This window comes from Hibiscus syriacus, unplaced genomic scaffold (assembly GCF_006381635.1).
Source record: "Hibiscus syriacus cultivar Baekdansim isolate YM2019G1 unplaced genomic scaffold, ASM638163v2 tig00110879_pilon, whole genome shotgun sequence".
Classification (NCBI taxonomy): Eukaryota; Viridiplantae; Streptophyta; class Magnoliopsida; order Malvales; family Malvaceae; genus Hibiscus; species Hibiscus syriacus.
The window spans coordinates 208168-225093 of NW_024062895.1; the positions used below are offsets into that span (position 1 = coordinate 208168).

The window sequence follows — 16926 nt, forward strand, 5'->3', positions numbered from 1 at the left end:
TAGATGTGAAGACATGAAAGGAATTAGGATAAATCCTTCTTGTGATGTGTTTCAAGAGTCAAATCAGAATAGACATTGCTCTCTTAATTAATCCCCGCTGAGTTGGGTATATCTACATCTACATTCTTCAAAGATGATAGATTTATTCTTCAAAGATGACAGATTCTCTTTTCAAAGATGAAAGCTTTATTGGATTTCTACACAAGTCCAGACGAAGAAATCCGATTTTATCAAAGACAAAATGAGGCATCAAGGTTATAATTATTTTGAGACTTTAATGAAACAAATAAGATACAAAGATGCAAGTGGATATGATGGTTCATCAGAAATTCCAGCTTGAAATGACATTTTGACTAAGTAAATGAAGACCGAGTTCACCACTTTGAAGTCAAATAAAAATGGATTCAACATTCATGCATTCATAAGGACATCATTTGCAAAATAGAAAATGCATTACATTGATACAAGTGATTGCATTCAAACATAAGGTTTTTACAGGTTTTCAAATGAAAAAGAAGATTCATGATGAAAAATACCTTACAAGTGTAAGGTAGAATTCAAACTTCAAGTACAGGAATCACTTTAGGAGAAGTAAACATCTGAAGAATAGATGGTCGCAATCCACAGAAGAAATATTATTTCAAAGTGGGGCATGTTGCCCAACTAACAATTTATTTCAAAAAAAAATGAGAAAACAATTTCCAAAGTTTCTCATTTGATCTTTTCTGAAAATGAAATTGTTGAATAGTAAGAAAACTATTTCCAAAGTTTCTTACTTAGTAAACTGTTTCCCAGAATTGTAAGTCCTACGGGACATCCATAAGACCTTCAGTGCATGATGTTTTCAAATAAGATTTTAGAAACTAAGCCTTCGGTGGCTTCCTAATTATCTCAAAAAAGTTGTTAAAGGAAGCTAAGCCTAATAAAGGGGTTCCTTGACAACTAAGAAACCAAGCCTTCGGGGGTTTCTTGATTTATAAGTCCTACGGGCCATCTATAAGACCTTCAGTGCAGGATGTTTTCAAATGAAATTCTAGAAACTAAGCCTTCAGGGGTTTCCTAATTATCTCAAAAGAGTTGTTAAAGGAAACTAAGCCTAACAAAGGGGTTCATTGACAATTAAGAAACTAAGCCTTCGGGGGTTTCTTGATTTGTAAGTCTTTCAGGCCATTCATAAGACCTTCGGGCAGAATATTTTCAACATTTCCGTTGCTTGCTTCATGATATTTCAAATTAACAATGTCCCTTAAAACAAATTTTATCTCACCTAAGATAGTTCCTTTCGAACAAACTTCTTTGCATTTACTTCACATTTTTATCTAAATATTGAATATTTGACAGGAATTTCAGAGATTAACAAAGATTTTAGCAAAGATTCAAATCCATCACTTGAGGATTCAACAACTCCATCTTAATCAAGAGAAGTCAATTGGACAAAAACTTATTGTCCTTTCGTCTATGCTCTATTCTTGTGAACACAAGAATGAGCAAAGAGGGGCAGTTGTAGACACTAAGTTTTTGCCCCTTTTTCTTTTTTATTATTTTTATTATTATAATTATAATTATAATTATAATAATAATTATTATTATTTTATTATTATTATTATTATTAAATAATTTTATTTATTACAGGCCCAGTTACAAGACTCGAAGGCCCATTTACAAACCCACCTGATCCAGACCTAATCCAAGCACAAACCCAAGAAGCTCAAGACCCTAAACCCATTTAGGGTTTTTACTAGGATTTCTAAATCCTATCTCCACCGCCACCTCAGATAGAAGATAAGCCCGTCGTCGCTCCACTGCCAGGTGTTTCAACCAGCCGTTGCCGATGCCACCCTCGCCGAAGACTCCAGAAGTCGGCTTCCCCTCCACGTTGAAGCCCTAAGGTGAGTCACCACTATAGTTTGGTGACTCATCGAACTCCACCCTTATTTCTCGGTCCATGTAGAACTTCGTGGTGCCTATAAAAGCCACCGAAGCTGCAAGGAAGAAGGACCACCAACAACCAACAGAAAACGAGCAAAAAAAAAAGCCACCAGCAGTAAAAAAACCGAAAGGAAAATGAAGGAGAAAAAGCTTACCACGGTCATCAGAGCCTCTTCGCGTCCTCAGAAAACCAAAATACCGAAGGTATAAATTTAGATCTAGGAAATTATAGGAGTTTTTAGGAGAAACGGAGGCCGGATTCGGCTTTAGGGTGTTTAGATCTATGATTTGGGGTATTTTTATATTTTTTGACCACCATGAATAGTGACCGACGGCGACCGTCAGTGGCCGACCGGTAGCCAGGCGGTGGCTAGTCGGTGATCGGTTCTCCCCCTGATGAGAGAGTTTAGAGAGAAGGGAGAGTTTGTCTCTCCTTAGGGAGAGAGCAAAATGAAAAAAATGAGAAATTTTGGTCATTTTGGGCCAATTTTGGGGTATTTATACCCTCTTTAAATCTACATTATTTTGGAGAGGGGTTTCTGTGTAATTATCGAATGGGTAAACCCCATCCGTAATCCTTTTAATTTGTAATCCTTCCATTTTAGTTACTAAAATTATATTTTTGATTATTTTAATTTGGTCTTCGAATTTTATTTAATTTATAATTTAGTCACTACCTATATATGTTTAAATATTTAGGGTAAATAGCATATTTAGTCTCTTATAATTTTATTAATTTTTATTTTAATCTCGATTAATTAATTAATGCTAAATTACATTATCAGTACTTAGATTTTTGTGATGATTCGAATTAAGGCCATTAACTTTGATATATTATGATTTAATCCCTGATATTTTAATAATATTCATTTTTAACCATAAGTTTTATTATTTTTTTATTTAATCCTATAGTTTTATTTTGATCAATATTAATTGCAATTTTATTTTATTATTTAATTATTATTTTATTTCATATGAATATATTTAATTAAATAATAATATTTATTTATTTTTTAATATTAAGAAAATAGTTTTCTTAAAGTAACTAAATGTCATTTTCTGATATTTTTAAATGAATAAAATTCTATATTTAATTTAGTTTTATTTACATTATTTTTTAGAAAAAATTATCATATTTTTATTAATATTAAGAAAGAAGCTGTCTTAAAGTAACTAGATGTCTTTTTTTAATATTTTTAAATAAATAAATACCCTATTTATAAAACCCTAAATATATATATATATATATTTACTTTAGTTTTATAAAAATTATTTTAGTTCTATTTTTCCTTAAAATTTTCTGTAATTGAATTTGAAATCATAAGATCATAAATTAAATTTATATTCGAATTCTTAGATTTCCACTAATAAAGACAATTTATAATCAACGAGTACCAATCTTGGGCGTTGTGGGATGCTAATCTTTCCCTAACCGACCACGAATCCCTTTTTATTACTAAAAAGAATGAATTTTTGCTTAAACGCAAACCGATTTATCTTTTAACTAATGTTTTCTTAAAAACTCTCTTAAAATGTAATTTTGACTCCCAAAATATTTTCTATTAAAACCATTTATTTATTCACATTACTTTTCAGCTAAAAAAATTCGTGTCCGGGCGAAAACTGATTACGGCAATAATAATTTAGGTATTGGAAAGAAGAAAAAGCTAAAATGGAGATTAAAATCTTGGTGATATACATGTACAATTGTCTGTGGTAGAGAGAACACGAGTCTATTACTTGGAGGACAATTATAACTTAACCGTTGAACTACAAACACTTAATATTAATTTTTTTTTTGCATTTTAATATTAAAAAGAGTTATAATTGAATTTGATGAACCGACAATGTTTTTCTATGATCTTTTTATCTTCTTCACCTATTTATAAATTTAGATGTTCAAAATAATTATCATTACAAGATAAAATATGTTTAAAAGATTATCAATCATTTAATAACGAATGCTCAAACACGCAGATGTCGTGCTTGAATCCGTATCTCTAAGGATAACAATTATCCTTTTAACCATTAAGATCACTTGTTCGTACAATGTATGCATGTTAAAAAGGTATTGTACGGCTTGAAACAATCACCTCGTGCTTGGATTGAGATTTTTATTCTAAACAACGGATCTTCATTTCACAACAAAAATATGTCACCGATCTTAAAGAATCATGAATGCTTTGAAGTAAACCAATTACACCAATAGACCCTAATCATATGCTTGGAGAGGCTACTGAAAGTAAACCAATTACAGTATAAATGTACTAAAAGCTGGTTGGAAAACTCATCTAGCTCAAACTTGATCATATAAAAGTCAATTCATGCACAATCTCAAGAGAATTCATCTTCAAGCTATCTATCAAGTGCTACATTACCTGAAAGCTAGTATTGAAGAAAAAAATTATTGTTCAAGAGAAATTTTAAATTTATCCTTGAAGCTTATACCAACACATATTACGTCCTATAGATCGAAGGTCTACTTTACGTCATTGTGCTCCTTAGAACTTGGTGACATGGAAGTGTAAGAAACAAAACATTGTAGCTAGATCAAGTGCAGAATCCGAATTTGGAGCTATGGCTGAAGATTATATTCTCCAATTAGGGGGAAAGTGTGGAAAATATTGTGTATTATCATATTTCCTTGTGAAAAATAGTGTATTATTGTCTTTGGTTTTCTTGTGTAAATCATGCAAATATTTTGTTCCTAAAGATTTGAGATTAGATAAGTAATTTTTAGGTAGAATTTATTTCCTTCCTTTTATCTCTTGTGCTTCTAGTCTATAAAATAGATTTGTAACTAAGAAAAATACAATACAGAATTTCATTCTTTTCAACAGTATTCATCATACTTTTAAAGACATCTAATGTACAAATCAAAGTTTAAAAAAGGTCAGAACAACTAGGTCAATGGTAATCTTGGCTAAGGTCAAATGTCTTGGGTTCTAACCTGATCTGAAGATGGAAACAATCTCAATATGCTGGCTTCTAGAACTAAAGGCGAAATGGTTACAAGTTGTTTTGATTAAAGGCTATCAACTTATCTATGTCATAATCCTTAATCACAGACTAATGTACATATCACACTCCAGTGATGTACAAACTAGCAGCAAAAACTATATCACGCTTTACGACATTGGAAGCAATGCCCATTTTCTTGTAAAGGGATGAATTACCCATTATAGCCGCAGCGGTTTTGAATTCACAAATCTCGTCCAGCCTGACGATTGTTCGTACTATAAGGCCTTCGGGAACATCCGTGAGTTGACAAATATCAGCAAATGGGGTACCCTGCAACAAGGAAGATATAAGATGACTGATGACGAACCAAAACCTAGATCAAGGTCTAATCAGCATGTTAAGTTATGAAACCTTTGCCTATTCGTAAACCACTTCAACAAGACCAAACTTGAGATTTTCTTGTGCATACTCCTCGGGTGTTACTGGTTTTTTGAACTCTGCTTGAAGGTTACCAAGTCTAATAGCTGTGTCACACAACCTGTAAGAAAAATTATTCAGGTTAAATTCCCACTATAGCAAAGAAGGGAAGAGATAGAACCCATAATTTAATCTCAATATCAAATGTCTCAGAAGCGTAATCTATAATTTCTTGTAAGTACACAAGCTGAAGCACAACCTAGCTCTTATGCACCTATGTAAGTGTTGAGGATATTAAGCAAAACAATCTTTGTGAAAGAAATTCAAGCATAGGACTGTGGCTTTGACATATTAATTACAGTAGCAGCATTGAGATGAGAATATCAAAGCAAAATAATCTATGCAAAAGAAACTTCACATATATGAAGAGAAGGATAGGAAGATAAACCTTTGTTTGGCCTGCGAAAGTTTAGATGTAAGAGAATGTTCAGAAGTGTTCTTTTGCTGAAACACGAAGGCAGACATTATAGCTACTGCTTCTTCGGGTTTGAGGTCATCGAGTTGATTCTCAAATAAACATTCTGTGCATATCAATTCCTCCCCTGAATTCATCTCACGCAATTCTGACCTTTTATTTGAACCACAAGGTCTTCATCAATACAACCAATTTCTTTCAGAACATCAATCTGCAATAAGCTTGAAGTGTTATAAAAGATGCTATATAGAGATTAACATCAGAAAATCAATCTTATTCATAGCAGAACATGGCAAGGGCATACCCGGCCCTGAAATTCTGGCATCTGTTGGAGTGCTTCATTAGATAGTTCAAATTCAAGAGCATTAACTTCCTCTTTATGTTTCTTAATTTCTCTAGCCAACATAATGTGCTCCTCCAACTTTATACACTCGTGGCATTTGTTCTTCGACATTTTTTGCAGTTGATTGGTCCATTTGTGGTATGTTTTAACAAGATATGGGTCTTTCAATTTCAGATCTGAAAAAAAAAACTACAATTAGAAACGTCTATTTTGATTAACCGAAATCCTACGTTATGATCACCAAAAGTGCTGACAGAATCACAAGTTCACAACATCAAAGGAACATGCTTCATGACTGAAAAGAGAAAAGACTAAAGTTGTTTTCTGGAACATCGTACTTTTTCCAAATCTTTATTAAATATTTTCCTGATATAATTCAACTCAAGAGACGTGCTGCTTGTCATACCAATCTATAAGGTGTAGAGAAAAACATGATCAAGTACACATATGGCCAAAAAAAACCTCGATGAGAATTATTTTCCTATATGCAGGAAACCTGTCTCCCGTAAGTAGGCAGAATAACCTATAAGCAATAGATAGCAGAGTGCTGGAGGGCTTTTGAGTTTTTATTGTTTTCGACTAAGATCTCACCATTGGCTTATGTCAACAAGGCTGCAAAAGTGCTTGTTTGTACTAGTACGTCTCTGAGAACATCTACAAATTACATATCACAGAGCTAAATCAGAGTCCGTAAGTTGCTAAATTTCTCAGCTTCATTTAGAGATCTAAGAAACTATTAGAGGAGATGCAGTTAAAATTTCCCCAAAAAATAAACACCCCCATGGGTAAAATAACAGCCATACCTTTAAGTGGATCTAAGGCAGGAGGATATTTGTTTTCATTAGACTTCAATTTCAAGAGCTGCTGATCAGTGTAGGAGAAAGCTGTATTGCTACCATATTCAAGAAGTCCAGGTATGTCCAATTTTATCTTGCTATTGCATATGCATAAGAATTCTGTATTGTCAGCTTCTCTGACCTCAAAACTGACTCCTGCAGCCACATCACGGCGAGGATGGGTTATGTTGATGATACCTGACCCTTTACGTGGACCAGCGGATAAGCGGTAATCTTCTTCAAGACCACTCTAGGATTTTGGTAGTAGCACATAGCCTTGATGGAAGTCAGCACCTTTCTTATCTTGCAAGTTACTTCTGTCTGAGGGAGTTTGGGTCATTGTTGGAACATCAGGTTTAAGAAGTAGCACAATATATTGTTTGTTATTGGAAGAAGATGATTTCAGGACAACTCCTAGTAAATGGTCCTGGGCCTGTCAATTTTAAGTGCATAAGTTAAATACCCATGACCAAACGATGAAATGAAAAATGCCACCATTTTAGATGGATCAACATGAGTAAGACACTGAAATAAGATCTTCAAACAAGAGATAACAGGAAAACTAAACCAAAATACGGCACAGAATGCCCTAGCAGCAGCAAACTATACATGTGGAAATAACATTTCACTTCATCATAGTGATCGGATTATAATTTTACTTTCTCCTCACATAAATTAATGTCAAAGAATAAAAGAAAACTGTGCTGAAAATCAACCGGTTTATTATTGCATGATTAGTTCTTTAATTTGCTTCAAAGGTTGCAAAAATTATGCATATTGCATGTTATAGAAAATAATCCAAACAATCAAGCTTCAAGTAGTCTAACCATCATCAAGACAATAAGCACAGAAGGCAAACTTTTCTTGGTCTGTCGGGAAGGGGGAAGATACATGAGAAATTCTTAGCGTGCCAAAAACTTGCCCCCAAAACCAAGGTTTTGAATACTGAAAGAAATAAGCTTCCTTCAGTCGGAAGCAAAACATCGTTCTAAGTATATATTATTGACAGAGGTTAAAAGTGCATGACTAATACTGTAGCACCTAAATATGACAGACTGAATCATGCAAAGAACAAATTTTAATCAACCCACTGATTGAGATTTGACCACAACTACTCTCCCTGGGGTTAAAAATTGTTGGGCTACAGGAGACTGCATGACAGCTTTTGATATTTGTTCAGTGTTCCTCAGCTTCAGTGTGCATCTCATAGTACTCTTCAATTACTGGTTCACCTTTAATACATCTACATACAAATAATGACTTCTAAAGTGAGGATAAATATCAACCTTGAAAGAGCTGAACCTTTAATACATCTACAAGCAAATTGTAACCATTCAAATGAGGATAAATACCAAACTTGAAAAGAGCTATACACACAGAGATGCTGCTGAAAGACACTACACCAATGACTAGGCTTCAATAGTGATTACAAATTAGTGCATTATGATAATGCTACCAACATCCAGTAAGGGTCCTGGGACATTATATCTCAAAAACCAAAACTCACTTTGATTCCGTTTCACAGAATGCTATTGAAATTACAACCACAAGAATCGAACTCTTTGTCTTGCCATGTTACTTTCAGCATTTAGAAAAAGTAGATTAAGCCTCATATTTTCTTTTCTCAGCTTACAAAAGTAAACGTGCAATTAGGGATGGTCATTTTACCCGAACCAGATGGCTTCTGACCCAGCCCGGCCCTATAGGGTAGGTTTTTCTTTTTTAAATTCAGGTTTGGGTCTAGGATGAAAAATCCCAACCAAACCCAAGATAATAGTATAATTGTCTTCTATATTTTTAGAGATAATTGTGATAATACCCCTTTATATTTTTTTATTTGGTCCCTGTTTCACCAAATAAAATGAGCTTTTTTTGTGTAGTCGGGTTGTGTACGGGTTCTTATCCCCAAAATTCTGGTCAGATTTTAGGTTGGGCGGAACCTCCCAAGATCCGAATTGAGTTGGGTGTCGGGTGGGGGTATAATACTCGGGTCGGCCAAAAACCCGGCCCAACCTGACCATCACTAAGTACAATATATATGACCAATGCAGTATAATCCCCAAATATAGAACTTGTCAAATCACAAAACAGAAAAAAGTAGAACTAGATTAGTATCAATTTAAAACATGGCTTAAAGCCCCAAACCACCCAAATGAGCACTAACATTTTGCAGGAAGAAAGCTTTAAAACGTCTGACATGTCAGAAACCAAGTTTTTATCATGCAAACACTTACTCTATAGTTTTTTTGGCTGTGCATGCTTACGCATTAGGAGTTGTTGCTGCTCTGGAAGCTTTTTCTGAGCATGAAATTCAGCAAAACTCCGTTTTAACATGTCCTCTACCTGGAATCAAAATCCACTTATGGTTTCCAATAAATGCGAGTAAACTAACCGGTAGCTAAACTTTGTATAATATAATTGTACTTTATCAGGAAAAATGAAAAACAGTGGAAAAGATAGGAAGGTTAAGAAAAGGAAATAATTGCATATTTTATTGTTTGGATAGTTAAAATTAATAAACGAAAGCAAAGGAAAATAATTTTAAAAATCTGTTTGGTTAAACAGTGGAAAATAAAGAATGATTAATTATAATTGATTTTTTTTGCAATTATAATCTTTTCATAAAATAATTTATATGAAAGATGAAGAGGACAAAGACAATATTTTACATCTTAAAATATTTTGGGATAAATAGTCCATCCACTACAAACAATGAAGTACCTTCAGTTCTTCCACACGAAGGAGATGCAGTATCATGGTATATGTCAATCGGAACTGAGATTCAAGCTTCATAGGAGTTCCAGTTATAACAAGTTTCAAAACCTTCTCTTCAGGGATTTCATCACGGCACATCACAATAACTGTACCAATTTTATCAAGTCCTCTTCTACCAGCACGACCTGCCATTTGAGTGTATTCCCCAGGAAACACCGGTGTAAATTCCTTGCCATCAAATTTCCTTAATGTATCAAATACAACCTGCGTAAAATCATAAGACAAATCAAAACCAGATTAAATAATGTACATACAAGTAAACCAATATGTATAGGTTAGAGAAGGCTTATGCTTCTATACTAAAAAGTGCTAACTTGTGTAAAAGCACAAAATAGCATTTGCCAATCATCAAAACTTCAAATACATGCACAAGAAAGAGAGGAATTCTAGTGCAAGATAAGAATGTGGCTCACATTCCTTGTAGAAGTTAGAACAGACAAACTCAATCTTGAGTGCATCCAATTAAGCAACACAAGATGGCAGTCCAGGATATGAATTATGCAACTGTAATCCTATTTGGCATCAATAGCAACAATGTCAATATCACTCACCGTTCTTGCTGGAGCATTAACCCCCATCGCGAATGTCTCTGTTGAAACAAAACCTACAACATAAATAACAAGCAATAACTAGTTTGAACATCTAAATTGTCTGAAAGAAAGCAAAATGCATGCTAAAACAAAATTCTAATAACACCAAACCAAGACTGATTCTCAAATAGTTTCCTAAAACACAAGATGCAGCATCGTTTTAAAAGCAAAGCAATCAAATGTGGATGTCACACCGCATCAAACCAGTACAGCAAATGAATGCTTTTACCTTAATCACGCCTCGACAGAAGAGCATCTCAACAACTTCCTTTACTATTGGAAGCAAACCTGCATGATGTACACCAATTCCTCTGCAAAGAAGGCCTTGAACTCTGACAACCTACATCACAATCATGTTAGCACATCTGGAATAAAAATTATTTACACAAATTTGAAATTTGAATATCTGGAAGATGAAACCTGAGGTAAGTTACAATCAGATCCCTTCAGCCGTGAAAAAGCTTTATCACAAAAAACACAAATCTCACTTTTCTCAGAACCGCTAGTGAGGTCAGTCCCAGTGATGCTGTCAGCTGATTTATCACATTGATTCTTTGAGAAACCAAATATAACTACCTACATGAAGGCAATGAGAAAATTGTCAAGTTGGGTATTGTGGGAAAAAGAAACATTGCGTGATTCTACAAACATTTCTTTAATTAAATATGATAACTAATGAAGGCATCTCGAAAAGAAATTCACACAGTCCTGGTAAAGTTGGTAATGCAAAAGTCCGTAGACTAAGGATGAATGTAACAGTTAGCACTGAGACCATCAGAAAGTAAATGTCCACTTAAAACAGTCACCAGTACCAAAATCAATGATAAAATGGATCAAACTGGAAGCTTGATCCAGTGAACATCGCAAGGTCATAGCAGCTATTAGAACTAAATATACAAACCCATTTAAATATAAATATACATATTAGAAATCAACGCTACAAAGAGATATATCTGCCAGCACTTTTTCCTGTTCTTGGCCTCTTTATTGCTTCCAGAAGAGGCTGGATTGTAGTGTACATTGCAAGTTTTGAGGCAGCTATTAGAAATAAAATTCAATATCACTTATACATATATCCGAAATCAACATACTGCAGAGGTATATTTGACAGCACTTTTCCCTGTTCTTTGCCTCTCTGTTGCTTCTGGAGGATTATTTGCAAGTTGTCGGTCTCTTTTCAATTATTTTGTTTTGCATTTTCCATTCTTATTTAAGATAGGAAAAATAAAGAAACCAACATATAATTCATCACAATCATTTTCAAATACAAACCAAAACAAACATGCTACACAGTTAAAGAACGTGTGCAAAATGATAGTACAATGCAACTTACAGGTAATAGTGAATTCTTTGAGAGCTTGTCAATAAGCGTCAACCATGTTGTTCATAAGCAGAGACTGACTACTAATCCAGGGACATGAATTTTCTTTTGTTTTGTCCGACCAATCCAATCAGCAAACTCAATTGTATTAGGCACCTGTATATTATATTACACCGATGTCAGCATGTGGAAAGAGGTTTAAGAGAAACAAAGAAAGCAATTGTTTTATTAAGGAAGTAAAATATCAAAGAATGAAATAGCACAAGTCAAGAATTATCGGTTAATTGTTAATTTTAGAATGTCAGAAAAGGGAGACCATCAAGAATACACTCTATAGCCAATGCTCATCACCAATTGTAACTGGTTTCATCAGGCAAACAATAGAGGGTGCTTCTCCAGTTAATATCAGTCCCCACCATTTAAGATGGGGAATTCCAAGTTTTAACATATACTAGCACTAAGCTTATAGGGAACTCTAATGCTAGAGGATAAAATACCGTGGCTGAAAGGAGGATGATATTTATATGCCTCGGAAGCATGATTATGACTTCTTCCCAAACCACACCTCTTTCAACATCATTCACATAGTGCACCTCGTCAAATATAACCTACATTCATATAGTCACAACAAAAGCAACAATCTAAATATAATGTTTACAAACTAGAAAAAAAGAACTAACAAGAGCTTTCAGCAGCAAAAGATATGATAAAACTACAATGTAAAGGAATGCTCAATAAAACAACCCCTTTTACCCATTCAACGTCGCGAATAATATCAGCACCCCGATAAAGCATTGACCTTAATATTTCAGTTGTCACGATGAGACAAGAAGCCTCTGGTCTCAAACTAACATCACCTGTGAGAAGGCCAACATCGAATTTCCCACAGAAATCTCTGTACTTCTGATTGCTGATTGTTTTAATTGGAGCAGTATACACAGCTCTAGTGCAATGCTGCATGACATGAAAACTTATCAAAAATCTTCAAACTAAATCAAATTTAATACTTGAGAAACTAGAAATTCAAAAAGATACGGCCTATATTTTTAATTATTCTAAAGGATTTGTTACATCCCCAGCCATCAAAAACAATGTCTGTAGATTTATGAGAAAAAAACCAAACAATGAACTTACTTTTGATGCCAAGGCAAATGCATATTCTGCAACAACTGTTTTTCCATCAGAAGTATGGCTGTATGGGCTCCCACAAAAACAGACTCCCCCTTTTCCAAGTAATTAATAGCCTGTAATCATCACAATAAACAAAATATTCATGCCAGCAGCTTGTTATAGATTATAAAAGAGTTGCCATTGAAGAAAAAACAGACAGAAAATATAAGCTGGAAAGAAAAAAAGAAAGAAGAAGAATAAGCAAGCCATACAAAGGTTTTATTAGGGATGAACATAAGGCAAATATATTATCCACATGCACCAATAGAAACCCCACAGAAAGAATGATTTCTTTGAAGAACTTATGATACCCTAGTTCTATTCAGTTCAATAGATATTCCAAGCCAAAATGTCAAATAAAACAAAATACATCAAGCAATCAAAATGGAAAAACAAAATTCAATCCAATCAGGGAAAAGGGCGGTGCTCAATGCTTTGTAAATAGGTTGAAAAGTGTGACAGAGATAAATGACGCTTTGGCACTGTACAATCTTGACCAATAAAAAAAAAAAGGATGACATCGTTAATTAAATGTATTTTGGATCACTTGACCAGTCAGGACTCCAATATAGAAGAGATTCTTAGTAGAATATGAATCAAGTAAAAGAATCCATTTTGATTAAAAGTTAAAGGATGGACCAGTCATTTTCACAAGTCTAGCAACATCATTTTCTACCTTAACCATAAGTATTTCAATCAAATGATAAACAATTTTCATGGTAGGTACCTCCTTCTGGAATTTATCTAACTCAAAAGGAAATTCAATTGCCATGTCAGGAACTAGTTCGAAAAATTGATCTGCAATCCGTTCACTACCTCCACTAACAGCCCAAGCCTGTAAATAAATTTTTTAAGCAATAAATCATTATCAAAAGGGAATACTAATAAAGGTTGCATAGAAAGGAGAGTGTTCCATATGTGACAAGTCGGAAACTGCCATTTCAACTAGTTTACCTCCTTTTGTTGCTGACCAACCCCATCACTGTTCTTATCTAATTTTTCAGCTTCAACTGAAAAAATTTCATCCAAAGCGGATGATCCAGTATCGAGAGTGTTGAGAACATCAGCTTGATTTGCATCAGTTTCAGACTTAACAGAATCTGATTCTGTTGAACGCCCTTCTATACAAGTTGCATGAGCAACAAAACAAATGGATTGCAACAAAAAAGAGGGAACAGAAGATATCAGTCAAACAAAATCTTACCGGACCCTAGATTGTAACCCAAGTTTGAACAACGGAACTTAAATGTTCATTTACAGTTTAACGGTTCCCAGCATTTATATATGAGTAGACTAGCAAGCCAAAACGGAAGAAAGCAAGATTTTCAATCAATGACATTGTCTTCTAAGGGTGCAGGGGCACATATATTCAATATTGAGAAAGGTCAAACTTTAGCAAGGTAGACAAAGCCCGGCATTTTTTTCCAAGGCAACTCCAATATAATGTACCAAACTGTTGAAAAGGATCCAAAGTAGTGTGCCAACCACAAGCAACTTTTGTTATTACAAATATGAAAAAAATAAAGAAAAAGATCTTGACTAACATACAAAATTCCAGACATGATAACAATATAGTTCCTTTTTTTCCAAGTATTTGTTCAAATGGATTTCGAGCGGACGTATAATCCACAAAGTATATAAAGGATCAGAACTTTTAGCAATCAGGCAACCAGGGGCGAAGGCAGAATTTTATATTGAGGGGCTAGAAGAAAACCATAATTTTTTAAAGGGTTACAATATATGATTATCATTGCTGTAACATATAATTTTACAAATTTTAAAAGGATTGAATTGAAATTTTATCATTTGAGGGAGCCAAATTGCAATTTTACCATTATCTTTTTTTAAACCTTTAGATTCAAAGAAGTAAACTAACAATTTTAACATTTTAAGGGGGACATTACCCTGCCTGCCCCCCCCCCCTCTAGTTTCGCCCCTGAAGGCAAACTCTATATCTAGAACAAACCTGATGCACCACACGTTGGTTACAAGAACATGAAAAGGCCGAAGCATTTTTTACTATCTTCTGCTAACTCCACCACCCCAACCCTAAATAGAAGAAAAATGCATGCAAACTTCCCTAATGGTAACTACATCTCAATCATGCATAGATACAGTTTGATTTTTCATTAGCCAAACAAAAGCAAGGCAAGCCTCTTCAAGATCTTTCATACATTTTTTCCCATGAGCAGACGCAGACGGTTATGGAAGCCAGAAGGGCACCAAGCCCCCAATTTTTTTTTAAAAAAAATTAACATTTGACCCTTTAAAATTTTTAAAAATTTTAATTTGGCCCCTTCAATATTTTTAAAATTCTCATTAAATTTTAATTCTTTGAATGGTTTTTAATCAAATCCCCTTTTAACTTTTTTTCCTTTAAATGGTTTTTAATTAAGTCCCCATTAATTTTTTAAAAGTTCTCATTAAGGCTTAATCTTTTTCAAAAATTTAGTTTAGACTTCTAAAATTTTCAATAATTTTAACTAGCCCCCTCAACTTGTTTTGCCAAGATCCGCCCCTTCCCATGAGATCACAAATTTACAAACATCAGCACAAATGATGAGAACATAGTTTGAGTGATGCATACTATCTTTGTCAAGTTCTGCAACATCCTCTTCCCAAGCTTTCTTGAATAAGCCATCAAATTGTACAGTCAACACTGCAAACACCACGAAGATGCAAGGCACAAATCATGCATAAGACAGGTAACCATCTTTCATAAATGTTTTCGCATAATTCACAGCACATATCTGATACTTATATTATTTTCATGACATATACTAGGTTTATGTTCACTCAGTCCTAGCAATATATGTGCAAAACAAGGACCATTAACGAATAAATTGGTAGTAGTTTCAAGGGGATTACAATAAAGCAATGCCAAAAAAAAAATCGGGAGACTTTAAAGTAAGATTAAGAGTTTGAACCTTACCGTTACAGATAAAAAAATTAAATTAGAAGGATCGTCCTCATAATATATCTATATAATGTTTTAATCAGCTTGAGTTGGATACCAATTGTTAATCATTAGTAAATATAGACCCGCTTAAAATATAAGTCAAACTTAATTCAAGGTCTAATTTATCTTGACGTTCTCAACCCTTTGATAATGAAAACTCAAACACTCTTACAGTTTATGGTGCTCGAATCTGAGACCTCTAAAGATAACAACTATTCATTTCACCACTGAGGTAATTGATTCGTATAAGATACTTATAAACTTAAAATTGTCCGATTAACCTAAAGATAAGGTAACAAATAGTTATAAATATGAGGTAATATATCTCACATTCATATAGAATTTATTAAAATTAAAAAAATATTGAGTTTAAAACGTTGAGTGAGTGATTTACTCGTAAATAAATAAATAAAATGAATATTTTATTAAATACATGATTATTTCTAAAACTAACCTACAAAATTTACTTGAAAACTATCAAGTGAACAACTTTTACAAAAGAATAATAATTTCTGCAAATACTTCTCACACTTCACTTCTATTGTAAACTATTTCCCTCTTCCAATTTTTAGATAAAACCAAATGGCCAAAGACAATATGAGTGCTAACTGCTAACAACCTTTTGGTAGCATGCACTTGTTCTTGAACTTATGCTATTTCTGTAATTTTAAATATATATAAACAATCAAATAGGCTTTAACAACAAGCGTTTTTAGTCCAACGGTTCGGATAATTGCCTTCCAAGCAATATACCGGGTTCGACTCTCGACAACAAACGCAACTGATTGATGATTTTGTCTCCACTTCAGCTTTTTATTTCACTGGCACATCGCTCCTATTAGGTCTCTCCAGCACTCCAATTTCTATATTACTACCTAAGCTTTATTGGCAATACCTACAGCACTCCAACTTTTCATTGCTTATGTATATATATATTATGTTGAAAACAATGATGGTATCTTAGTCGACAACAATAGACTTTGCTCATTAAAATTTTAAAAAATATAATTTGGTGTATAAATAAACTAGTATAGGCGATAATTTTGTGTATTTTGAGGTTTATAATAAATAAAATTTCAAATTCGACACATAGTAACACTCTTTTTTTAATTAATTTAAAATTTATGTATTTCTTAAAATTTTCTTATTA

The 16926-nt window shown here is 33.6% G+C and overlaps 1 pseudogene; it reads right to left on the reverse strand.

Moving 5' to 3' along the window:
* Window positions 1–4751: 4751 nt before the first annotated feature.
* Window positions 4752–15565, reverse strand: LOC120144045 (annotated as a pseudogene).
* Window positions 15566–16926: the final 1361 nt, after the last annotated feature.